The sequence below is a fragment of the Mustela nigripes genome, chromosome 14 (genome assembly GCF_022355385.1).
Source record: "Mustela nigripes isolate SB6536 chromosome 14, MUSNIG.SB6536, whole genome shotgun sequence".
Taxonomy (NCBI): domain Eukaryota; kingdom Metazoa; phylum Chordata; class Mammalia; order Carnivora; family Mustelidae; genus Mustela; species Mustela nigripes.
In genome coordinates, this window is record NC_081570.1 from 15690316 (window position 1) to 15717204 (window position 26889).

The window sequence follows — 26889 nt, forward strand, 5'->3', positions numbered from 1 at the left end:
TCCTGAGCCAGAAAGTGACTTAATAGGATCTGAGGTCTAGGTAGGCAAAGGTTGTGGTGTATAAAATGAATTGAAACAGAGATAATCAGAGGAAGCCTCTAGAGATGGGACCTCTGATGCAGAGAGGTTGGAAGACCCTGGAAGTAGTACAAGGGTGCAGGGGCCAGAAGCAGATAGAGGCACAACAGAACCCGAAGCAGGTGGGAACTGGAGATGTCGTTAGTGGTGCTGATGGGACTTGTGAGTAACTTGGAATTTGTAAATGGGGTGGGAATCGGGGCTGAAGGAGGTAGAGATTTGGGAATCATCTAGAAGGTGGTGTCAAGTGCTACACCACGTGGCCACAGAGGGACGGGGTGGCAGAATCTTGCAATTGTCACAGGAACCGACTCAATGTGGCTCAGCTAGTGTGCCTGAAAATTTAAGTAAGACTAGATCCAAGGGCTCAAACAATGCCAGTGGGACTTGGTTTGACTGTCTCTTTCTGCTCTCTTTTTGCCCTCTGTTACAGTCCCCTTCCCAGGCAGTTTCTCTCCTTGCAGTGGGAAGATGGCTGCCACCAAAGCCAAGGTGACATCCTGCCCTCAGCAGAGAGATTCATCAAGTGGACAGTTCTGACCAAAGTTCCAGAATTGAGTCTCACTGGTTCTCTTTGGGTCATACGCTCATCACAGAAATGCTGCTAAAATTCTCTGATTGGCTAAACCTGGGTCACGTGTCCACACGGCACTTAGTAGTGGCGACATCTCCTCTAGAGGCCTGGGGATTGAGAATTGGCGGGGAGGGGTTGCTGCAGCCTTCGTCAGCCTTCATCAGCAGGAGGATTGGATTCCGGGCTGGTAACCATGGGGGAAGGGGCGCTGGAGACCCACGGGGTGCTCCTCCCCTTAGTATGAGGTAGCTGCAGCCAGAGGGGCAGTGGGGAGCAGGCCCTAGGAGTCTGGGGTCTAGGCTGGCAGCAAGGGAAGGGGTAGACTGGGGTCTAGTAGTAACGCTACTGTCTCTTGAGGCTGTGAAAAGATTGGGGAGGGCCATTTTGACAAAGACCTGACAAGAGAGAAGACAAAGTACTAAGTGAGCCCTTGTTCTCAGAATAAAGGCAGGAAAGGCCAAGTGGTTGGGTGACACCCCATCAAGATATTGCTGCAGACATTGTCTGGGGACATTCATGGGATTGTGAGAGGGGATGAAGGAAAGGTCACTGCCAACTGGCTTGCAGAAGGAGAAAACACAACCAGATTTCCTCAAGTTAAAAAAAACCAAGCTGATGTATTTTACAGTAGTCAAAAAGTTACAATAGCTGAAAACAACATAAATTCCAATAGTAGATTGATTAGATAGATTGTAATGTCCACACAGTAGAATATGACCTTTAAAAACGATGTTTCGTTTGAGATGGAAAGATATTCATAGTGTAGTTTTGAAAGACAAAAACAGAGTACAATCAGTTTTTGTGCAATAAATGTATATACACCTCTCTCCATCTGTATCTGGGAAGATGTACACCACATTGTTACTATTTTGTGTCAGTAGGGGTAGAACCACAGCTGAAGCTTATATTCTGATTTCTCTGTAATCACCTTCTGGGTAGTTGATCAATAAGAGCCAGCCCCTTGGGTCCAAGTTCAAAATGTGCCACTGCCTGGCTTGGCAACCTTGGGCAACTTCCTTAATGTTTCTGAGCCTCAGTTCATTCATCAAAAAAGAACAATAATGGTTCTTAACTGATAGAGTAGTTGTGAGCATTACATTATCTACTATTACATGCAAAGCTGTTAGCAACATGCCTATAGTAAACACTCAAAAATGTAATTATTCTTCTTGTGTAAATGAAAAGCCCAGAAGGAAATATGACTATTGTATCAGATGTTTTGGAAATAGGTGTCTTTATTGGCCAAGTAGCTGAGGTAGTCACCAGCAAATGAAGTATTATTAAGATAAGTGATTTTCCTGTAACACTGGGAAACATCTGAGACTAAGATTGAGAGTTCCTATTCTCCTGAAGCCTGAACACTAGCAGGGAAGACAGATGATAAACAGGTGCTGTGAGGGTGCCGGTGATCAGAAAGGCAGTGACATGTGAGGGCCGAGAGCCAACCAAAGGCTGCTGAAGAGGAAGCCAGGAGAAACAGAGAGTGCAAGGCCTTGTAGCAGGGAGGAAGTCCCAGAACTAAAAGGCTGCCAAAGTGCCTGGAACGAGGGACAGTGTGTTGTAGGGAGATGAGAAACAGCTCGCCAGGAAGGACCCATGCAGGCCTGGGGGTAGGGAGGTGGTCTCAGGCAAGTCATCACCCCCAGGCAAGTTAAAGCCTCCGTCTTTTTTTGCAAAATAGGGATGATAATATTTTGCTTCACAAGGCTGAAAGGAACAAAAGCATTGTTAGTGGCAGCGCTCTGCAAATGATAGTTTGTAGCATCATTACAAACATAACCGTCGGAGAAAGAGGGGCGGAGCTTAGTAGCGAACTAGCGAGCCTTGCTGGTCGGCGCGTGCGCGGTAACGGGCCAGACCCGGGCGTGGGGGGAGGGAATGAACTCAGGCCCCGCCTCCAACCGCTCTGCCTGGACTCGCCTCCGGGCCCCGCCCTCTTCCGCGGGCACCCAACCCTGCGTCCCCTGCGTGCTGACGTCAGGCGCGTGCCCCTGTCCGGCAGCCGAGGAGACCCCGCGCAGTGCTGCCAACGCCCCGGCGGAGAAGCTGAGGTGAGTGCGGGGCCCGAGGCTCCCCGCGGGAGCGGGTCCCCCATCGTCCCGTCCCCGCCGCGCGGCCCGCGCCGTCTCCCCGTCCGCGGGGACTCCCCGCCTCTGGGATCCCGGGAACCCTGGGAGCGCGGGGCGCGGGGAGGGGTGCCCGGCTCGCGCGGCGCCGTCCGGGCGAGCACAGGTCCGGGTTCTGTCGGGGAGCGGAGGGGAGAGGGTGGCGGCGGGGCAGGCGGGGGCGCTCGGCCGCCGAGAGGTGCGCGGCCCGGGCGCAGGGTGCCGGCCTGAGGGCGCGGTCAGGGACGGGCTGTCACCGGACAGCGGCGGAAGGAAGGGGTCACACCCATCCCGGCGGTCTGGGGCCCTCTCCCCCTCGGCCCGGCCCAGCAGGCTCCGAGGACGGGCGACGGGCGGGGGCGCGGAGGGCGGGGGCCGCGGAGCCGCTCGCGGGTGGCTCGGGCTCCCGGGCCGGGTCTGCCCCCTGCGCCCCGGCTTGGACTTCCTGCTTCTCCCGGCGCCGCCGCGGACATTTTGCGGCGGGCTGGGGGAGGGGAGCGGAATCGCCAGCGCCGCGGGGAAGTGGCGTCCGGGGAGGGGGCGGCTCGCGGACTGCCCTGGGCTGTGCCTGCGACGCGCTTCCCTCCTCGGCTCCGCGGCCCGGCGGCGCCCGGTCGGGTGGGCCGGGTCTCTGTTTCTCCAGGCTCTTTTATTCCGGCCCTTAGATTGAGTTTCTAGCACCATTTCCGTTTGCTTCTCCAGTTCTCCCTGCTTATTCAGCTGAAGCTTCCCTTTCAGGGAGTTACCTAACCACCTCTCGAAACTGTCGTTCTGCCGCTTGCTTAATTCCTCTTATAAGGGTGAAATTTTCTTTGTTCATTTGTTTTTTTCCTCCCCTTTAAGTCCAAGAGAAATGCAGTGTGGAGGATTACGTCATCGCAGTATAAGGGGTGAGAGTTTTAACTCCTACAAGTCAGGGACTCAACCGAATGAAGACAGCGTTTTGCAGCCTCGTGCACTCAGTGGCACATCCTGCCTGCTTCCCAGCGCATCGTGTTCATAGACGATCCTTTGAAATCTTTTGGCTGTCTCAAAGGCATCTAGAAAGAAGGTTTAAAATCTCAAGATGAGCTTGTGCCCGGGAGTATAGCGTAAGACAACATCTACAGCCACTTGTGTAGGCAGTAACTTGAAAGATCCCTTTGCAGTTGAATGAAGTGATTTGTGGGAGAATTTCTTTGGTCCAAAATGACTTTTCCAGACTGTTTTAACTTCTCCCTTATGACTTAGCGATGCACAGTACAGACCTAAGTTGGCTCACGTGCGCTTTTTGTGGCAAGGGTGTGGTGGAAAGACAATCAGTTTTACACTTTACCTTTGTTTGCTAGACAATTTAATTTTGTAATTAAAAACGAATTTGGGATTTTTAACCAAAAACACATCAGTATCTATTTTCAGACTTTTGGATCACAGTATTTGTTCCTCAGAATATTAGGTACATCCCCAGTTGTATATCCTTCATTGATTCTGGGGATATAGCACAGAAAAATGTTAGCATTGTAAAGCAAATGAGAGCCCATTGTGTAATGGTATTGTAATAAGGGTAGTTCATGTTGGAACAAGTACTTTCCCATTGTTTCTCTTGTGTGTAGATAGAACATGGCTTGTTAAGAAACACTTTAAAGAAGTAGGTTTAAATCAACTTTTCTGTGTTGTGTAGGTGTTGTAGATGATTGGATAGGTATTGGGCTTGGATCTTCTGAAATACATGTCATAATGTGGTATTTTGTTTTAAAACACTTCCTGTTGCATTATTTCTTGAGACTTCTACATTAAAGAAGTTTAAATATACATACACCAATTTGCATCATTCCTTTTAAAATATAGCAGAATGTTTAAACTTACAATATTTAAACTGAGGCAAGGAAAGGGATGGATAGTTCCACTAAAAATGAGCGGTTTTCTAGTCATTTCTTCAAGACCTGGGAGGTATCACATCCATTTAAAGTGTTTCTGACCAAAATGTGTATTCAGTTAAACTTAGTTTTTCGGGAGTCTAAGACTGATGTTAGAGTAGTGGAGGTTAGGGCTTAAACATCTGTGAAATTCTTAAAGCCCAACAAGACCATTGCAACTGGGGCACCTGGGTGGCTCAGTGGGTTAAGCCTCTGCATTTGGCTCAGATCATGGTCTCAGGGTCCTGGGATCAGCAGGAAGCCTGCTTCCCACTCTCTCTCTGCCTGCCTCTCTGCTTACTTGTGACTCTCTGTCTCTGTCAAGGAAAAAAAAAAAAAAACCAAAACCCAACAAGACCAAATCTTGACATTTTCTGTAATTTCAAGATTGGTTTTCCTTTATTCAGATACTTTTTCTGCTTAGAACTTTATGGTTTATTAGAAAAACATTTCTAGGTTATTTTTAAGATGGTTACACTAATAAAATGTTTTTTTTTTTTTTTTAATTATTTATTCAATAGAGAGAGAGATCACAAGTAGGCAGAGAGGCAGGCAGAGAGAGAGGGGGAAGCAGGTCCCCCGCCGGGCTCGATCCCAGGACCCTGGGATCATGACCCGAGCCGAAGGCAGATGTTTTAACCCACTGAGCCACCCAGGCGCCCCTAATAAAATGTTTTGATTCAAGAGTGTCACATTTAGAAAAGTTTGAAGTACAGTTTATTCTGCCTTTCTAGAAGTAGTATTTATAGGCATTCCTGGGAGTAAAAGTCAGATTGTCCTTTTATTTACAGATACATTTTAGATGTATTTCTTTAGTGTTTTTGGGGTCTTTCTGAGAGGATAAGGAACACGTCAGTCTGTAAGGGCTTCCTCTGCAGGGGAAGGAGGGATTACTATTTTGTTAACTTATGTCCCATAAATAGTTCTTTCATGTATCCTCCTATATCAGAGGACTTCATTCTAGGCTTTTATGATAGTGTCTTATTCAGTGTTCTCTTTCAAATCTGTTAGTGTCCCCCACCGGGATGTAAGTGATATGAGAGCAGGACTTTGACCTGCCATGGACACCCCTGTATCTCTAGCACCTAGAATAGTGCCTGATACATAGTAGGCCTCAAGAAATGTTTGTCAAATGAATGAATTTAATGGTGTCTGAGGGTTAACATTTTCTTTCTGCATATTCCATAGGCGTGTTTACTGTGTTTCCTGAGACTTGTGCTTGGTCAGCCATATCCATATGGAGGCTCCTTGAAGTGAGGATTACTAATCTACTCTGCTTGATGTTAGCCCTCTGTTTAGTCCAGTGCCTTCCACAGCTGTACTGTCTGGACTGTTCACCATTGCTTAGAAAGTTTTTCTGATGACCCGTTCTTATTCTCCTAAAAATTATTTAGACTTTGATGTTTGCTTTTTTCTTCTCTTTGTTTGCTTTAGCTGCTTATTTTTGCCACTTACTTCACTCTGCTTAACAGTATCACATTTCTGGTCATGCTAGGCTTTGTCCCTTACCAGTTTCTGCTTTCAGTTACTCATCCTTTTAGTCCAAAATATTTTTGCTAAAGCAATTTTCATTACTTGTTATTTCAGTTATGTTTGCTGCTGCTGCTGTGAAATTCCTGGATGTTAAAACTCTTTCTTAACTAGTTGCCCCTGGGACATTGGTCTTAGAATGCTTATTGCATGAGGTTAAACCAGGTGTGTTTTGTTTTTAATTTTTTAATTTTCTCAGGATTTTATTTTTAAGTAATGTCTACACCCAGTGTGGGGCTCGAACTCACAACTCCAAGATCAAGAGCTGCATGCTGTACTGATTGAGCCAGCCAAGGACCCCTGAAACCAGGTGTTTTCCTTCTTTTAAAAAAATATTGTAGGGACGCCTGGGTGGCTCAGTTTGTTAAGCATCTGACTCGATTTTGTCTCAGGTCAAGGTATCAGGGTGGTGAGATTGAGCTGCACAGGGGGCCCTACGGTCAATGCGTAGTCTGCTTCAGATTTTGTTTCTTTCTATCCCTTCTCTCTCCCACTTGAGTGCGTGCTCTCTCCCAGAAAAATAAAACATTACCAAAAAATACTGTAGAGAATATTTCTGAAATACTTAGCTATTATGCTGAAGTCCACAGTAGTTTCTTTTTTTTTTTTTTTTTTTTTAAAGATTTTATTTGTTTATTTGACAGACAGAGATCACAAGTAGACAGAGAGGCAGGCAGAGAGAGAGAGAGGGAAGCAGGCTCCTCGCTGAGCAGAGAGCCCGATGCGGGACTCGATCCCAGGACCCTGGGATCATGACCTGAGCCGAAGGCAGCGGCCCAACCCACTGAGCCACCCAGGCGCCCCACAGTAGTTTCTTTTATTTTGGAAATTACTGTATTGTTTTTTTTAAAGATTTTATTTATTTATTTTACAGAGAGAGATCACAAGTAGGCAGAGAGGCAGGCAGAGAGAGAGAGAGGAGGAAGCAGGCTCCTGCTGAGCAGAGAGCCCGATGCGGGACTCGATCCCAGGACCCTGAGATCATGACCTGAGCCGAAGGCAGCGGCTTAACCCACTGAGCCACCCAGGCGCCCCCCACAGTAGTTTCTAATACAGGAAAAAACTGTATTGTTAAGTCCTGGGATTCACCAATGATTGGTCTTCTGTCACCTCTGTTGCCCACTCAGTTCTTTAACTCCTGCCTCATGTTCTCCAAAAGTAAGCCATTTTGGTTTGCCATCTTAATTTTGCTGTCTTGGGAGCTCTACTGCTGGTATCATAATTAAAGGTGTAGACTCTAGAACCAGACTGCCTGGATTCAAATCCTACCATATATTATCTACGTGCAGTTTGAGTAATGTCTTCGTGACTTAGGTTTACCTTCAGTAAAACAGGGGCAGCAGTAGTCCTGATCTGACAGTGTTGTTTTGAGAGTCAGATCAGTTAATCTGTGTGGAGTACTTAAGACAATTCCCTGGGACATACTAGGTGTGTGTTCTTTTATTACTGCAGCCTCTCTCAGGCCCTCATGTGTGAGAAGCTGGGTTTTCCCCCAAATCAAAAGTTTAGTACCACCATCCCCCAGATTAATGTCATGAAACCATAAAAATTATTAAATGAAGTGGAGATTGTTGCCTGCCTTAAGTTTTTGTCCACTCTCTTAACCAGGGTTACATAAACGAGGTTGTAAAGTCAAATACAGTGTGTGGACTGTGGACCAGCAACACAAGATCTCCTTGGAGATCCATCCCAGTCCCACTGAATCAGGATCTGCATTTTAACAAGATACCCACATGATTTTTATGCACGTTAAAGTTTGAAGCATCCTCTTTAGGACTGCTAGCAGGATATCTTAAGGGATTTCAGAAACAGCGTTGGGGACTTTATTTTTATTTTTTATTTTTATTTTTCCTCCTACTTAAGTATGAACTGCTTTCTTTTAGGCAGTGTACCAGAATTTATTGCAAGGATCCTAACCTGAGAGTAGGCGAAACTGGTTTGGCTTGTAAAGAAGTGAGTTATAGGGGCCTGGGTGGCTCAGTTGGTTGAGCATCTGCCTTTGGGTTGGGTTGTGATCCTGAGGTCCCTGGATCGAGTTCCACGTGGGGGCTCCTTGCTCAGCGAGGAGCTTGCTATCTGTCTGCCTGCCGCTCCTCCTGCTTGTGCTCTCTCCCCTCCCCCTCTGACAAATAAATAAAATCTTTAAAAAAAAAAAAGAAGTGAGTTACAGTGTCTTACCTGTTGTGTAGAATCGCCTCATGTCTGTGCTCACTGTGAGGAGTGTAAAGTTGTTAAAAGTACCTTTGCCCACTTAGTACTAAGTAATCATAAGTTCTAGTTTAGAATATGAGTTACACATTTGAACTCAAATGATGTTTTATTGAAAGCATTGTTTGGAAGAGCATGTGATCAGGATGATTCCTTTAATAGTTGGTTATGAAAACAGGTGGGCTACAAAGCTCGAGTTTAGCTGGTGAAATGTAACAAATATTTTCTGTTCTCTTTCTTGAAATTAACCATATTTCTAATCCCAAGGGAAAATACTAATAACTAAAATTTAGTCCTATTTAGCTACCATCCTTTTCTTTAAAGGACTAGATTGAATTTTTTTTTCTAATAACTTTTTCTTAAACTGTTTGGTGTAGGAGAAATCCCCCAGTACTATTCTTGTGTAGTATATGCTTTAGAGAAGTGTTTCCTAATCCTTTTCAAATCAAGACATACATAGAAAATTATTCATAATGCCACACTGAAGTGAATGGATGAGGCTCCTCTTGGCTGGCTGGACAAGTTGAGACCCCAGGAGAGCTGGGACCAGTGTCTCAGGTGCATCTGTGTCCATTCTGCTTCAGGTGGCAGTATGAAGCCATCTAGTGTTGGATATTAAGGCACAGCCATCCTTTTCAGGTAAAAAAATTATCACTGTTTGCTGCTCCTTATGGGAGCAGAAGAGATTGAGAACAGACCAAATGAAGAGAAAATGAAACCAGGGGGAGAACTGGGAGGTAGAATACAAGAAGACTGTGTTAGTTCTTGTTAAGGAGTATGAGAAAATTTCTCATAGAAGAAAGCATACGTGAGGTTTCAGCAAAATCCATTTGTTTTGTTGATAAGCAGTTTGAGGGTATTTGTAATTTTGGTTTGCTTCGAAATCTGTTTAAAAGCAGATGAAGAGCTGGGGCGCCTGGGTGGCTCAGGTTGTGGCCCCATGGTTCCAGGGAGCCTGCTTCCCCTCCCCACTCCCCACGATCTCTCTCTCTCTCTCATGCTCTAGTAAATAAAGTCTTTCAAAAAAGCAGATGAAGAGGAATGGGAAGTAATTCAATAAACTTTCTTAACAAGTAATTGTTGGTATTTGTGGGATTTTTATTATACAGCCTCACTGTAGTATTTACTAACTGAATGCTGCTTGAGAGGAGTTTAATTTTATAATCTTTTGAAGTGGATTTAAACCATCTATATATCACTGATTCCCAGAAAAATATATATTTATTTTGGAATTTGAGATTAACAGGTTTTATTATTATTATTATTTTTTTTTTTAAGATTTTATTTATTTATTTGACAGACAGGGATTACAAGTAGGCAGAGAGGCAGGCAGAGAGAGGAGGAAGCAGGCTCCCTGCTGAGCAGAGAGCCCAATGTGGGGCTTGATCCCAGGACCCTGGGATCATGACCTGAGCCAAAGGCAGAGGCTTTAACCCACTGAGCCACCCAGGCGCCCCGAGATTAACAGGTTTTATTTATTTATTTATTTATTTATTTTTTTTTAAGATTTTATTTATTTAACAGACAGAGATCACAAATAGGTGGAGAGGCAGACAGAGAGAGAGAGGAGGAAGCAGGTTCCCTGCTGAGCAGAGAGCCCGATGTGGGGCTTGATCCCAGGACCCTGAGATCATGACCTGAGCCAAAGGCAGAGGCTTTAACCCACTGAGCCACCCAGGCGCTCCCTTAAAACTAGGGCCCCAATGCACTTTCAGCTTCTTTTTTTTTTTTTTTATTTTTTTAAAGACTTTATTTATTTATTTGACAGAGAGAGATTACAAGCAGGCAGAGAGGCAGGTAGAGAGAGAGGAGGAAGTAGGCTCCCTGCTGAGCAGAGAGCCCGATGCGGGACTCGATCCCAGAGCCCTGAGATCAGGACCTCAGCCAAAGGCAGCAGCTCAACCCACTGAGCTACCCAGGGGCCCTGCTAACAGGTTTTAAATAAAGTAGTAGATTATATATATTTTTTTATGGAGAGAGCATGCACGTGACCCTGGGGGGAGGGGCAGCGGCAGAGGAGGAGCGAGGGGCTCTCCAGCAGAATCCATGCTGAGCATGGAGCCTGATGGAGAGCTCAGTCTCACTGCCCTGAGATCATGACCTGAACCAAAATGAAGAGTTCCAACGTTCAGCTGACTGAGCCACCCAGATGCCTTAGACTGTTAGATTTTAGAATGTAGATTTTCATTTAGCAGATAACTAAGAAAAAAAATGAATAGTTCCTGTGCATACTGGAGTACTAGGGTTTAAATCAATATCTAATGCCCTCATGTATTTAAGAAAGTGTCCAAGTAGAATAAATATTACAAAATATAAGCTATGGAAATGTTTGACTATTTTAGGTCATATTATTTTTTGCTCTGGTCACCACAGGGCCAAAGGGAATGTTAGATGATTCTGAGAGTTCATAAACCAGTAGAATTTGGGGTAGGGGATAATTTTAATTTTAAGAGTAATACCTGTGTTTTTCTAGTGTGTTTTGGAATACCTGAGGGATATTTCCAGGAGAGTGGCATCAAGTAGGAAACTGTAGTTACTATAGCCCCATCTTGGAAATTCCTGGAAACTTGTTTGATGGACATCCCCTCACCCCATTTTGAGAAAATGGACTGGGAGATGTGGTATCTGGTAGTTTATTAATTTCCATTAGATTCAGGGACTGTTGTGTGGCCAAACAATGCTTGCTGTGGATAGAAAAATGGGAACAGTTTTCTCAAGTTCCTGAGACACATGAATGGTAGAAACTTCAGCAGAGGCCATGGATGATCTGTTCTTGGTGTGTATGAAGCCCCACTCAAGAGGTGTTGCATTCTTGGGATTGAACGGAGTATGTTATATTTAAAACACATCTTGGGGGGGTCTCTGGGCAAGTAGCTCTATCTCAACTTAAAATTGGGGCAAGGTATTGGAAGGGAGAAGCGGACCAGTATTAGGAACTGGGGAAGTGATTGTCCAATGGCTGCGAGGGAATACTCTGAAACGGGGGTCATGATCTCCAGTTTCTTCTCTTCTTGGATCAGTGATCCTACTTAACTGTATTTGACTGTTGTCCAATATTCTGAAAAGCTTGCAGTAGTTTCAAGCCAACATTTTAATATTCTGAAAGTCATAGAATTCATAACTTTTATTTTTTAAAAGATTTTATTTATTTGAGAGAGAGGAACTGAGACAGAGAGCATGAGCAGCGGGAGGGGCAGAGAGAGAGGGAGAAGCCTGCTCCTGGCCAAGCAGGGAGTTTGATGTGGGGCTCCGTCTGAGATCATGACCTGAGCTGAAAGCAGAGGCCTAACTGTCTGGGCTACCCAGGTACCCCCTGAAAGTCCTAGAATTCATAACTATTTTATTTATGGTTCGAAGACTTTCTCTCTGACTTTTTAAAAAAAAATTGTTCACATATGTGAGAAGTTAAGTTTTTTTAGGAGTTTGTACAATAATCTGCAAAGTCTTTGTATTTTACTGTTTGGCATTTCTTTCGCTTTCTCTCCCTTTTCACATATGCTGCCCATCCCTGCCCCCAAGAAAAACCCCTACCTGGGATCCTATCTTTTAGATGAATGTTTTCTTTTTTCTCCCGGGTTGTATCTATTATGTGGGAGTGAAGGTGTATTTTCCTAAAAACTTGTCCTTGGCTCTAGTTAAATCAGAGTCAAGAAAAATCATTTCACTTAAAACTGTGTTGCTAGTCACCCCAGAAATGGGAGAGAGGGGAAAGATGTAGCTAGATAGAACTTTACATGTCCACGTAAGGGTTAGGTACTTAGGTTGGCTGTCTTCTTTCTTAAAAAAAAATTACTATGTTTTTAGTAATTGAGTACATTTTCTTCAGGGGCAAAATTAATTCATGTCCTGGATGTGACATGTGTTAAAGAGAAAAAAGTTTGTTTTCTGGGTGCCTGGGTGGCTCAGTGGGTTAAGCCTCTGCCTTCGGCCCTGGTCATGATCTTAGGGTTCTGGGATTGAGCCCCGCAATGGGCTCTTGGCTTGGTGGGGAGCCTGCTTCCCCCTCTCTCTCTGCCTGTCTCTCTGCCTAATTGTGATCTCTCTCTCTCTGCCAAATAAATAAAATCTTTTAAAAAAAAGTTTGTTTTCTGTTGAAACCAGATTCTTTACCTTTGCTACTTTCATTTGGAGAAATTAGTATCATTTTTGCTCCTATAAAATACAAATCTTTCTTTCTTGATTTCAGTCTCTCTTTTATTTATCTATCTATCTATTTATTTTTAATTAAATTTTTTAAATATTTTATTTATTTATTTGACAGAGAGAGATCACAAGTAGGCAGAGAGGCAGGCAGAGAGAGAGGGGGAAGCAGGCTCCCTACTGAGCAGAGAGCCGGATGTGGGGCTCCATCCCAGAACCCTGGGATCTTGACCTGAGCCTAAGGCGGAGGCTTAACTCACTGAGCCACCCAGGCGCCCCTCAGTCTCTATTTTTAATATGAAAATGAGATGATTCTTATTTATTTATTTATTTATTTATTTTTAAAATATTTTATTTATTTATTTGACAGAGAGAGATCACAAGTAGTCAGAGAGGCAGGCAGAGAGAGAGAAGGAAGCAGGCTCCCCGCTGAGCAGAGAGCCCGACGCGGAACTCGATCCCAGGACCCTGAGATCACGGCCTGAGCCGAAGGCAGCGGCTTAACCCACTGAGCCACCCAGGTGCCCCGAAAATGAGATGATTCTTTACAAATATTAAAAAAGTAAAAATCTATCTAAAAAAAGAAACAATACATAGAAACAGCTTTTAAAATAGAACTAATCAGTAGTAAGGATTTTTATGAAGACCTAAATTATGGACATAATTTTTTTGGCAGTCTTGTGATTCCTTAAGTTCATTATATACTTACAGTTTATTTATTTATTTATTAATTATTTAGTTTATTATCTCTGCTGAGCAGGGAGCCCAATATGGGGCTTGATCCCAGGACCCTGAGATCATGACCTGAGCTGAAGGCAGAGGCTTAACCTGCTGAGCCAACCCAGGTGCCCCACACTTTCAATTAATTTAAATGTAAGTGAATTGTTCCAAAATTAGACTGGACATTTTTGTTATCTAAAACTACTGAGTGTAAGATGTACATTAACTATTTCACTGTGCTACAGTTGCAGTCACAATGTGATATACATAATTCTTAGGGATGCTGCTTTTTTAGGAATTTTTTGTTTGTTTGTTTTCTAGTTTAAAAGTTGGTAGAATTAGGCATTCTTGGAACAGGACATGGCATTCCCTGGAAATAATACTGGGTGCCTTCAGACACTTTGTGTTAACTACTTCAGCTAGTTCAGGTTGTGGACTTGACTTATGCCTTGGGAATATGGGTTTTCTAGGGCACCTGGGTGGCTCAGTTGGTTAAGTGGCTGCCTTTGGCTCAGGTTGTGATCTGTGGGTCCTGGGATCCAGTATGTGGGCTCCCTGCTCAGTGGGAAGCCTGCTTCTTCCTCCCTCCGCCTGCCGCTCTCCCTACTTGTGCTCACGTGCTCTCTCTGCCAAATAAAGAAAGAAAATCTTAAAAAAAAAAAAGAAAAGTTTTCTCTTCAGAAGGATAGCAACTAAATTTTTCTTTGTTTTTGGTTCTTTATCCAGATAGTAACAGAAAAGGGTTTAGGAGCCTAGAGGACCCATTAAAGGGGGATATTCTGAGTACAAAGAACAAGTTTTTTGATCTGCTGCATTGCTCACCCATAGTATCTTATTAAATTTATGGATTCAACAATTCTTTGAGTGCCTGCTCTATCAGTCACTGTTCAGGGATTGGGGATAAAGCAGTGAATGAAATAGGTCCAAACAAAATTGTGCCCTCATGATTTACGTCATAATGTGTGAGTTGGACATTCTTGTTTGGAAAAAAAAAAAATGAAGGGGAGGATAATTGTGGGGGAGCTGGTGGTCGGGTGCAGTGGAATGCTTCAGAGTTTGGTATAACTTGGGTTGCAATTTGAAATAAGATAGACAAGGGGTACCTGGGTGTCTCAGTGGCTTAAGCATCTGATTTTGCCTCAGGTCATGATCCTGGGGTCATGCCCCACCAGAGGCATGAGCCAAGATCCTGCTGCTCCCTTGCCCCCTCCCCCTCCTTGTGTTCTCTGTCAAATAAAATCTTTTTTTTTTTTAATATTATATTTGTTTATTTGACAGAGAGCTAGAGTGATAGCACAAGTAAGCAGAGCGGCAGGGAGAGGGAGAGAGGGAGAGGGAGAGAGAGAGAAGCAGGCTCTGCTGAGCAGGGAGCCCGATGTGGGGCTCGATCCCAGGACCCTGGAATCATGACCCGAGCCGAAGGCAGCCGCTTAACCGAGTCACCCGGGCGCCCCCAAATAAATAAAATCTTAAAAAAAAAAATAAGGAGTTCTCCAAAATGACTTTCAAGCAGAGACCTGTGGGGATGACTAAATGAGCTTTCCAGGCAAGAACATTCTAGAGGGAGCAATTGTAACCACTTTCAATCCGCAACAAGTACTACTGTGCTTAAGTTTATAGGAAATCTTTAAAAATGAACATGAAGCAAGTGTATTTCGTAATGCGTTTGGAGTATTGTTTTAGTAGCTTAGTTTTCCAAGATACGGTGTATGTGTATATTAACCATAGAAGTAGTTGATGGTTAAAATAGAAGTTTGTGCTTTGATGGTGTTGCTTTTGGTTTCAAGTGCTCTTGAAAAGGCAGATTTGTTGCCAACTTATACTGGTTATTTTTCAGAGTATTCGCAACTCTCTCTTTGTTGTTTTTATTTCTCATGCTGAGAGTGGATAAAATACACTTAATCTTCTGTACAACCAAACTTAAATGCCTGCGCTCATGCCAGGAGCCCTGCTCCGTCCTGGATTTTGGTGCGGATGTTACAGCGGTGCCTAATGTTTGTCAGACTATGCCTTGAAGTATATGGTTGAATGCGTCTGTCGAAGTTCACCCCATTAACAATAAATCTACATCAAAATTGGTAGACTTTTTTGATTTAGAGTCTTGGTATTATTGTTCTTTTAAAGTGCGGCTTGTGGTTTATAAGACAGATTGTCTGAGAATCTGAAGGTAACTCTGCCACATCAGATGTAACAAAGGAAGTCATGGTCAGTTTTGTAGTTGGCATCTCATTTGGTGATTTCTTGAGAGAAAGATTCTCATTTTGTCATTCATTTTATAGTGTGTGTTGTTGCCTTGATAATAGAGTGACTTATTTTTTGCAGCCAGTGTATGCTTGTATGTGGGATTTCTGATACAGGCTGGCACATGATTTCATCCTTGATAGACTTAGGACCAAATTACTGTGTACTGATTGTGAAAAGGCTATTATGTGTTTTCTTATAAGAGGGCTTTAAGAACAGACAGCCTGACAGTAAGGTTTCTTCTTCTAACTTCTCCATTTGTGGTATAAACCAGTCCTCTAATTTCCTAAACTAAAAAACTTCCTCATAATTTGCCATCTCCTTAAACCCATCTTCCAGTCCCAAACCCATCAACTATTTCTACTCGTTTTCCATGCTTCTCCCCTCATGCAGATCCTTCATTATTAAAGTAGTTTCTTAGCTGAGTTCTTTTGCTTTATCTGGTTACCTTTGGCAGTCCACCTTGGAATACAGGTACGGGATTGATTGTCTAAAACAAAGGTGTTCTTCATGAATTTCCCACCCGGGTTAAATGAAAACTCCTCTGCTTAGTTTTCAGAGTCTGTATGACTTGGACTTCCCCAGTTTTTTTGTTTCTTCCACTTTGCACGTTGGCACTGCTTGTACTCTTTCTGCCCATACTCCATTTAGCAAGAGATTTATTCTTACATTCTTCTAGACCACTCTCCCATATTTATCATTACTCACTTGAAAATCTGTGGCACTTGTAGTTTATAGTGTAATTTTGTAGCAGTCATACTGCTATAGCTGTGTTCCTCTGTAATGCTTATAACCAGTAAAATACATGATGTGATATATGATGTGTGTAAAGCTATTTAGCATAGTGTTTGGCACAGAGTAGGCATTCAGTAAATTATTGAAATGTTTTGAAGGCCTTTAAAGGCAGGGTTTCTGTCTTACCCAGTGTAGTGCTATAACAAGCGCTTAAATGTCTTGCTGACTTAACAGTTAATAGAGCTGTTTCTTGGAAGAACAGAAGCCTATTGTAACATGCTCTAAGTCCCAACTTGTGTCCTGATTGGATAAGATCTGTTAGGTGCTAGGGTATTGGTCGTTCTTTCTTTCATTTTTTAAAAAAATGTTTTATTTATTTATTTGACAGAGAGAGATATCACAAGTAGGCAGAGAGGCAGGAAGAGACAGAGGGTAAGCAGGCTCCCTACTGAGCAGAGAGCCTGATGCGGGGCTCGATCCCAGAACCCTGAGACCGTGCATGACCTGAGCTGAAGGCAGAGGCTTTTAACCCGCTGAGCCACCCAGGCACCCCTTGGGTCTTGTTCTTTAACTGACCCCCCAGAGGTCCTTTGAGGACTTCTTTCTTGGCTGTAGGTAGCTGACACGTTTAGTGTCTTCATCTGGTCTTCCCTCTTTGTCTGTGTGCTAATCTCTTTATAAGCACACCAGCCATACTGGGTTAGGGCCCACCAGTATGACCTCATTTTTTACCTTAATTACTTCTTTAAAGGCTCTGTCTCCAAATACTGTCAGTCGTATTCTGAGGTACTGGGGGTTAGAACTTCAACAACAAAAATTGGGGGGGGGGGCACAGTTTTGTCTATATCAGGCACTGTGGCTCATTCTTTTTAATAGTTGTGTAATATTTCTTTGTGATATAACGTACCATTCTCTTGTTAGTTTACACGTAGGTAGTCTCCTGTTTTTGTTCCTGTAAGCAAGGCTGTGGTAAACATCCCTATGCTTACCTCTTTGCATACTTGGAGAAGTGGAGTTACTGGTCATAGAATGTACATGTTAAATTTTGGTAGGTGTTGGGCGCCTGGGTGGCTCAGTGGGTTAAGCCGCTGCCTTCGGCTCAGGTCATGATCTCGGGGTCCTGGGATCGAGCCCCGCATCGGGCTCTCTGCTCTGTGGAGAGCCTGCTTCCTCCTCTCTCTGCCTGCCTCCCTGCCTGCTTGTGATCTCTCTCTCTCTGTCAAATAAACAATAAAATCTTAAAAAAAAATTTTTTTTTTTTGGTAGGTGTTGGCCCAGATGGGGAAGCCTTGTTTCTTATTTTTCTCTTGTTTTGAAAGCAGAAATTTGCCTTGTGTATTATGTCCTAATCTAAAACCAGATTTTGTTTTGAAGAGTAAGTGATTGGCTGTCACCTAGCACTCTGATGTAGTATAAACACAATCCCCTATACAAGATTGTCTAGATAATCAGATTCTAAATTGATTGGTTATTTGGGTTGCTTTATGATGATAAAAAAGAGTTCATATTTGAGTGTAAAGTGCTGTACAGAAGAGTAACCCAGTTAATTCTTACAGCCTGTGATGTTAATACTATTTATTTTATGGATGGAGAAACAGTCTTTTTTTTTTTTTTTTTTTAAAGATTTTATTTATTTATTTGACAGAGAGATCACAAGTAGGCAGAGAGGCAGGCAGAGAGAGAGAGGAGGAAGCAGGCTCCCTGCGGAGCAGAGAGCCCGATGCGGGGCTCGATCCCAGGACCCTGGGATCATGACCTGAGCGGAAGGCAGAGGCTTTAACCCACTGAGCCACCCAGGCGCCCAGAGAAACAGTCTTTTTAAAGATTTAATTTAATTAACTAAATTAATTTAATGTTTATTTGAGAGAGAGAGAGCAGAGGAGAGGGGTGAGGGGCAGAGGGAGAAGCAGACTCCCTGCAGAGCAGAGAGCCTGATATGGGGCTCAGTCCTGGAACCCCAGTATCATGACCTGAGTGAAGGCAGACGCTCAACTGACTGAGCCATCCAGGCACCCCTTAGAGGGGTTGACTAGCTTGCCCAAAGTTGCACAAGAAGAGGATATGAGTCTTAGATTGTCTTCCTTGAGCACATTATTCTACAGTAAATACTTGTAGAGTTTTGTTAGTTTATCTCTTCTTAAAATAGAGTTGGATTACAACCCTTTCTGTAACACTCTGAATCCTCTCACTACGAACATGACATTTAGTTTAAACTGCTCTTCAAGATCAGAGTGTGAGGATTTTAGAAAGGATTAATTTAGCAAATAAGCCTGTCAAGTAGAAGTGAGGATTTTTCTGAATTTCCTCTTTATAGTGTTTCGATGATTTCATTGAACAATTGTAGTTCTGATCTTTATTGTAGGGCCATTTTGGTTTTGCAAATTTAGTTGGGGATGAGAATGGCATATTAGGTGTTTATTCTGTGCCAAGTGATCTATTTAGTTGCTTTATATACATTGTTTCTCTTTATGGCGGTTTTATAAGTTAGATGTTACTGCCTACATGAGAAATTTAAGGTGTAGAAGTGAAGTAACTTGAAATGGAACTTGAACGTTGAAATGGAGCTAAGATTTGAACCCATATTTGCTTCTCTTCAGAAATCCCGTGCTTTTTTCATGTTATTAACTTCAGTCAGCAAGGTTTTTAAAAAGTTTTTTATTTTGAATTTAATTAAAAAAAATTTCTCCTTAATATAAAGTCAGTACTGCATTAGGTCCCTTGGGAAGTGCAAGCCTAGTTTTTCGGAGCTTAAAATCTATTAGAATAGACACGTGAAAAAAACTAGCATGATCAAGTACGGAGTTTTGTGAGTCATTGGTTCAGCAAGGGCCTGTTGTGTGTTCAGTATTGAACTGTTTTCTGGCAACACAGCAGAGGCCCTGCCTTTATAGAGATTTCCTTATTTTTTATGTCTCCTTTATTGCAGTATAATAAACAAGATAATTATAGATTATGACCATACTGTAAAGGAAATAAACAGGGTAATATGAGAGAAGTAAGGAGGGCAGAAGCTGGATATTACTGGGGATAATGTGCTCAGGGGAGGCTTTTCTGAGAAGAGGATGATTTGAGCCGAGATCCAAAGAAGTCAGCAGCTTTCAGAGCAGGGGACCAGTACCAGCAAGTATCAATGATAACCTGCAGGACGGACAAGGCATATTGGAGGAATAGAAAGAAGCCCATATGTAGTTAGAGCATGGGAAGCGAAGGGGAGAGGGGTATGAAATGAGATCTAAGGACTAAGAAGGGTCTTGCTATGGGGGTTCAGAGAATTGGGGCAGGGCAGTTTTTGATAGCTGTAATAGTTAGCGAAGGTGTCTCAGAAAAGGTGGGAATTGGGGGTGGAAAGCTAGAATAGAAATAGGAGGAGTTGTAAGGCCTGACATCCAGGGTTTAGAGAGATGATGTGAATAAAGGCTTAGACTTTGAAATAAGTACACACCATATTGGATAATTCAAATAGTACCAGGCAGTCAGCAGTTGATTGGAAGGGCAGAATAAGATGCCTGGAATCTGGTGGAACAATTTTGGTCCTGTTTTTTCCCTGTTCTTTCTCTCTGTCTAGACCTCAGAGCTGTGGCAAATTCAGATTTGAGATTTGGGATAAGCAAAAATGCTGGTGTCTTTAGTTATCTGTTCTTTTTTTTTTTTTTTAAGCATTTTATTTATTCATTTGACAGAGAGAGGTCACAAGTAGGCAGAGAGGCAGGCAGAGAGAGAGGAAGGGAAGCAGGCCCCCTGCTGAGCAGAGAGCCTGATGCGGGACTTGATCCCAGGACCCTGAGATCATGACCTGAGCCGAAGGCAGCAGCTTAACCCACTGAGCCACCCAGGCGCCCTGTTGTTGTTGTTTTTAAAGATTTTGATTTTAAGTAATCTCTACACCCAATGTGGGGCTTAAACTCCACATCCTGATACCAAGAGTCTCATACTCTACTGACTGAGTCAGTCGGGCGCCTATAGTTATCTGTTCTTTTTCATGAAACTAAGGGGAACTTTGAATATGTTTAATATCTCCTTGCCTTTTCTCAAGAGTATAGAAGGATACTGCCCTTAATTAAGAGACCAGAGTGGAAAAATTGCATATGAGGGTGTCAGTAATGTTACAGAGTGGTGTAGGTGTTAACTTACTTGTTTATTTTCTGGCTACTCCACTTAGGGTTGTTGCTCTAAGGAGACCTGAACTTTGTTCCAGGCACAGGAGGGATAAGGCTAGGTATAGGATAATGATGGTACTTATTAGATGGTTAAGTGCATAAGTCCCCTTCTATGTGGAAAAGTAGATCAAGACTGTTATCAAAAGTTTGTTGGTGGGACGCCTGGGTGGCTCAGTGGGTTAAAAGCCTCTGCCTTCGGCTCAGGTCATGATCCCAGGGTCCTGGGATCGAGCCCCACATTGGGCTCTCTGTTCAGCCGGGAGCCTGCTTCCTCCTCTCTCTCTCTTTGCCTGCCTCTCTGCCTACTTGTGATCTCTGTCTGTCAAATAAATAAATAAATAATCTTAAAAAAAAAAAAGTTTGTTGGTATTATTGCACATGACCTTAGGATCTAAAAAAATTTTTTTTGTCAAGTTGTGCCTTTCCTCCTGGAATTGTAATTTGAACACAATACTACTAGTACCTGTTTACACTGTGAAGTGGTTCTTGTTACAGAGAACACACCCAGAGGCTTTCTCACTGTTAAGCACATACTGTCTTGTAAATGTATGATCTATGGAGTAACTCCTATAGTTTCATCTGTTGACGCTGTTTGTCTTGTTGGAGAATATATTTTGGATGTCCCTCTCCTCTCCTCCCTAATTTACAGGTCTTGAATATTTTGAGGAAAAAGTTTTCTTCTAATTAAATAATATTCTTATACATTATTATATACTCTTCAGTTATACCAAATTTTTTGGAAATGTTAAATTAATCAATCAACTAATTAATTAATTTTAAAATATTTTATTTATTTATTTGACAGAGAGAGACACAGGGAGAGAGGGAACACAAGCAGGGGGTGTAGGAGAGGGAGAAACAGGCTTCCTGCCGAACAGAGCCCGATGTGGGGCTTGATCCCAGGACCCTGGGATAATGAGCTGAGCCGGAGGCAGACGCTTAACGACTGAGCCACCCAGGTGCCCTGGAAATGTTAAATTTAAAAATTATCTTTTTTTTTTAAGATTTTATTTATTTATTTGACAGAGATTGCAAGTAGGCAGAGAGAGAGGAGGAAGCAGGTTCCCTGCTGAGCAGAGAGCCTGATGTGGGGCTCGATGCCAGGGCCCTGGTATCATGACCCGAGCTGAAGGCAGAGGCTTTAACCCACTGAGCCACCTAGGCGCCCCTTAAAAATGATCTTATTTAAATCTTTACTACTTGAATTTTTAAGCTTTTTTTTTTTTTTGGGTCACAAGTATAATATAAAATGATGACTCTGGCTAGTATCCCTTGGTTTTTGCCAATTTGAGGCAAACTCAACTTTATCATAAAAATAAGGACTTGAGTTCTTACTGGATCAGACATTTTAGAATGAAGTCATTTTCATAAATGAAGCTGACACAGCAAACTTCTAGCACTGAAGACATCATCTTTTCCCATGTAGACTCAAGATCTTTATGAGTGCTGCTTCAGTTTTGTCTACCCCAGGACCCATAGAACCCTTCTCTCTTAATGTAGTTTGTAATTTCACATGTATCAGTTTCTTTCACAAGTGGCAGAAAATGGAGGAATTTGAATAATTGCTTTAATGAGTGGTTAATATTTGCCATCTGACACTCTGCATTTATTAATGCCTTTTTAAAAAAAAATTTTTTTTTTGAGGGAGTGTGCATGTATAGGGAAGCGGTGGTGGAGGGGGAGGGCGGGAGGGTGGTATGAGGTGGAGCAGAGGGAAAGGGAGAGCAAGAATCCCAAGCAGGTTCCACGCTCAGATCTGATGAGATCATGATCTGCGCCAAAATCAAGAGTTGGACGCTTAACCAGTGGAGCCATACAGGTGCCCCTATACTGATGCATTTAATCGGCAGCTGGAGATAACTGGGAGTTTTGCAGCCATTCTGTGAGAGACGTTTGCTCAAAGAACTCGAGATGCTATGTATTTGTCAGAAACCCAAAGGTACTTTTGTTTTATGCAGCATCTGAAAAGTACATTTAGAGGAGAAGCCCCAGTATCTTATAGCAGTGAAAAGCTGTAGTAGTGCTGTTATCACTTATATTCTGACTGGGTCTACTTCTCTTGATTTTTTTTTTTGACCTTTTTTTGGTAAAATATCTACCAGTCTTTTGTCGAAAATCAACAAGAGAAAAGCAACAGGGCTTTTGGACATGTACCATGAAGACTTTGTCCTTTAAATTTCTGTAATGACTTAATGCTAGGAGTGATTAAGTGGAGTTTGGGGGGAAAATAATTTATTCACAGCTTTTCAAGGATAGGAGAGAACAAAATAAGGTTTTTTTTAAGTTAAAAATTTTATTAGCTTTACTACCTTAAAGCAAAACAATAATACATAATTTCTGTCCTTTTTATATGCTCACCCCCTTTCCTGATGATAGGATTCTGGCCTTCACTAATTTCTTCCTGTTAAAATAGACACCTAGAAGATGGAAACATAAGCAAACTAAAATAACCAATTTCTAGAGAAGATGTGCTAGCTGGCTTGGGAGTGTGGAGGAGAGGTGTAGAAAGAAAACTTTAAGATTATTTCCAGAGGATTTTCTATAAAGAAAAAATTTAAGTAATGAATAACATATTTAAAACCATGTATCTGGTAGTTAGTATAAGAAACTAAGCTTTATTATTTACATACAAAACTTACATTCACAACAAAATGATGATGTCTCACAAAGTTCAATCAAGTAAATAGGTTTGGGATTTTATTTTACTCTCCTTAAAGCTAATAGATTAGCCTGGTATTGTTCTATGGATGCTGGCTAAAGACATGAGACTTCTGGGTCAGAGGCAAAGAATTTAATTACTAAATGCACAGCCAGCAGCAGATCAGTGTCTGTATTGCTTCTCTTTGCCCCTAAGACTTCCATGGGGAGATGCAGTGGGTTTGTGTCACAGCTTAGGAGCTCAAGTTGAGCTTGGGGAACCCACTGTTTAATGGCAAGCAGGAAGTAACACTGCTCTTTGCCCTAGAGGGAGACATTACTATATTCTTCAAGATCATTCGCTGCGAACATAACCCATACAGCATGGCCTGGGTGGGGTGGTCAGGACCTTGCATTTCTTAGTATACCCAGCCAGACGTGTAAGGGACCTAAGGGACCCCCCAGGTGGGAGTGGGGGAGGTGGGGGACTATCTTTACCAACACAGGGTTGTCTGCTTTTTAGTAATTGAAAAATATTTTACAAAATTCTAATTTTATTTTCCAAATTGGAGTGGATATGCTTACTATTGAAAACTAAGGCAAACTGTTGATCATATTAAGCTTCTTTTGTATTGTAATTAGGGCAAATCACTTGGAGCAGTAGCTGTATTGCTTTGGCTTTTTGAATGCATGCCAAAGATTTCTAAGATTATCTGCTGTTTACTGAGGACTCTGAAAACAAATTATAAAGTTGGAAAAGAATGATGTTTATGTGGTTTGTTCTTTATTTGCTTGAAGTCTGAAGAGTTGGAAAAGAGTATCAGGATACCTGGGTGTTAACAATCTGGCTTTGGGATAAGCCCTTTGCTTTTAGGCCAGACTAACTGCAAAATGATGGGATTAAGTTAGTTCATGAGAGGGTATTTCAATTCTAAAAAAAAGTTCTTATTATTTATTTTGGTTCCTTTATGTAATATCGGGTGAACTCATAATTGACCTCTCTTAAATTTTGTTTGAAGCTTAACATTTATTTCAAAGTTAGAAATATTCCTTTTATAGTATATTGTTTGTTTTGGGGGAGGAAGGTAATTATAATGGAGGTATAATAGGAAAACCAAACAAGATGATGTGTTAGAAGACCTGTATACATGTGAATGCATGGGATACATCTCTGTAGTTTGAGTACTTTGTTTTGGGTTACTTAACAGTCACATGGGCAAATGTTTAAAATATTACGCTTTGCATGTGCTACTATAATTTACAGCAAAAGGTTATATAATATACTCTCTGACATGACTGATTTGATTGAGGAGAGACGGGTGATGCTGATTTTATTTGTTTTGTCTAATCCTGCAGCCACACCATTGGATAGGTAAGGAAGGCTTGTGAAGTTCAGGATCACTATTGTCTTGATTTGTGTAGTGCCTCTTCTTTCCTGTATCTTTGGTATGAAATGGGTTACTTCAGGGTGAAATATATTTAGGATGAAAACAGTATTATTTTTGGTGTATTTCACCTTGGTGTGAAAACTGTCTTTTTTTTCTGATACCACTTATGTCTCTTCAATTCTGACACTGACTCTAAGAGTGAGTATAGACTCCATGGTTTTAAGAGCTTATCCCACAAGACTGCTTCCATTTCAGGCACCAGTTGTAAATGGGGTGCTCACTCTGTCTGGCCTTTTGCCTAGCCTGTTCCCCTGAACCCCCTCAGGTTTGACAGTTCACTAAAATGACTCACAGAACTCGAAATACATTTACTCATTTATTGTTAAGGAAAAACTCAGTAGTCAAACGGAAGAGATGTATAGACAAGGTGTGGGGAGGGGGTAGGGCACAAAGCTACTTTGTCCTTCCTCTGCATGGCACACTCCTCCACATGCTTGTGTTCACCAACTTGTTCTAGATCTCTGTTCAGGAGTTTTCACGGAGCTCAGTCTCCAGTGGGCTTCCCAGTGCCCCTTGCTGAGGTTGGTAAAGTTCCAGCCCTTTAATCACTCGATCTTTCTGGTGAGCAGTCCCTTCCTGAAACTGTTGGGGGCCCCATCGTACTGTCACCCTAAGTTACTTTAGCATAAACTCTTCTGTGATGGAAGGGGCATTATGAAAGACAAAAGACACTACACTCCTGTCTTTTGGAAATTCCAGGGATTTTAGTAGCTCTGTACCAGGAACTCAGGAGAAAGACCAAAAACTTATATTTACTACAGTGAAAGTGCCAAAAATTTTACTTGCTTTATTTGTTTATTTATATGTTTATTTTTCTTTTCTACTTTTTTAAACTTGCTTTTCATTCAGTTTGTTTACTGTTAATATTTGACACGAGTTTTATAATCTAATTGAGAAATACATCTTTTGCAAAAGATGCTTGTTATTAGCAAAACTTAATCTTCAAATCTTTTCATGCACTGTTTATGGTATGTGCCTAGAATGAACCACTGGGCATGGGGCATCTGTAGCTAGGAAGCCTCCTTTTCCCCCATACAGATCTTTTCCCTAGGGACTGGATTGTCTGGTGGAGTTTAGTGGGCAGCTAGCCAGTAATAATGATACTACAGAGAGGGTTCCATGACTTCAAATTTAGAGCTCCAGGACTCTAGAAAACTTAAAAGGGCTGAGTTCTGATATTCTCAACAGGTGATTGGACTTCTCAAGCATTTAAGAACCTAAGAGATAGAGGTTTTATTGTGGCTCTTGTGGTGGAATGGTGGGTACTGGGAAGGAATATGGTAGATACTCCTTATTTCATAATTTATTTTGCTTGTGATTGGCAGAATCACTTTTTATGCTAAAAGTTGCCCAGCCCCAGTTTTAAGTGCTGGTATAACTGAACTTCAGTATTAAAGAGTGTTTAGTTATTGATGTAAAATAACTTTTCTAGATGCTCTAGATAGCAAAATGGTAATTGGTACTACATAGCTTCTTTGCTGCTGTAGTGATTGGACATGTTTTGAAAAGGAAGCTAACATAGGACACAGACATGTCTGTCCTAGTTACTTCCATGTTGCTGAAGCTGGCGTTTTATGTATTGCAAAGCCACAGTCTTTTCCCTGGTTGCCTGCTCCTTCCCCATCTGTGGCTCGTCTGGTGACTTCTTAATACATGTCAAATTTTTGGTAGAATTGTCTTAATTAAATTGTGGCTTGACCACTTTGTAGTTGCAGCTAGATTTACTACATTTGTAATAAGAACAATGAGTACTATAATTATTTTGGAAATAAAAAAATTTACGTGTTCTTTTTTTTTTTTTTTTTTAAAGATTTTATTTATTTGACAGAGAGAGAGATCACAAATAGGCAGAGAGACAGAGAGAGAGATGAGGAGAAGCAGGCTCCCTGCTGAGCAGAGAGCCCAATGCGGGACTCGATCCCAGTCCCCTGGGATCACGACCTGAGCTGAAGGCAGAGGCTTAACCCACTGAGCCACCCAGGCGCCCCTACGTGTTCTTTTCTAAGTGGGTTGGAATTGTTGGTATTTTAAAAATTTATATTGGCTTAAAAGTACCTTTAATTATTCAGGAGTAATAGCTAACATTTAGTAAGCATTTACTGTATGCCTGGCACTGTTCTAAATTCTTTACATGTATTAATCAACATAGTTTATGAAGAAGGTCTTAACTATTTTCATTTTTAGAGAAGGGAAAACAGTCACAGACAAGTAACTTGATTAAGGTCATATAGCTAGAGTGGTAGACCCAGTCTCACTCTTGAACCAATGCTTTTAGCAGGGGACCCAAAACCAGTTTCTGACAAATTGCTGAGTTTAGGTCAGGAAGACAAAGAAATGGAAGATTTATGGGAATATAGAAAGGGGAAGAGCAAACCCTGTCTTACTAATTCCTGTTCTCGTCTCCCAATAAAAACTAGTAGT

At 42.2% G+C, this 26889-nt stretch overlaps 1 protein-coding gene across 3 annotated transcripts in view; it reads left to right on the forward strand.

Annotated features, from left to right (window-relative positions):
- Window positions 1-2598: 2598 nt before the first annotated feature.
- The window catches only part of CDC42 (cell division cycle 42), a 48923-nt gene continuing 24632 nt past the window's right edge, over window positions 2599-26889 (forward strand). For 2 of the 3 annotated variants that reach the window (XM_059376569.1, XM_059376570.1), the window contains exon 1: window positions 2599-2703. The gene's annotated coding sequence lies outside the window, so the exon portion shown is untranslated. Of the gene's footprint in view, window positions 2704-2788; window positions 2885-26889 lie in introns of those variants that run through there. The other variant, XM_059376572.1, reaches the window with a different exon arrangement.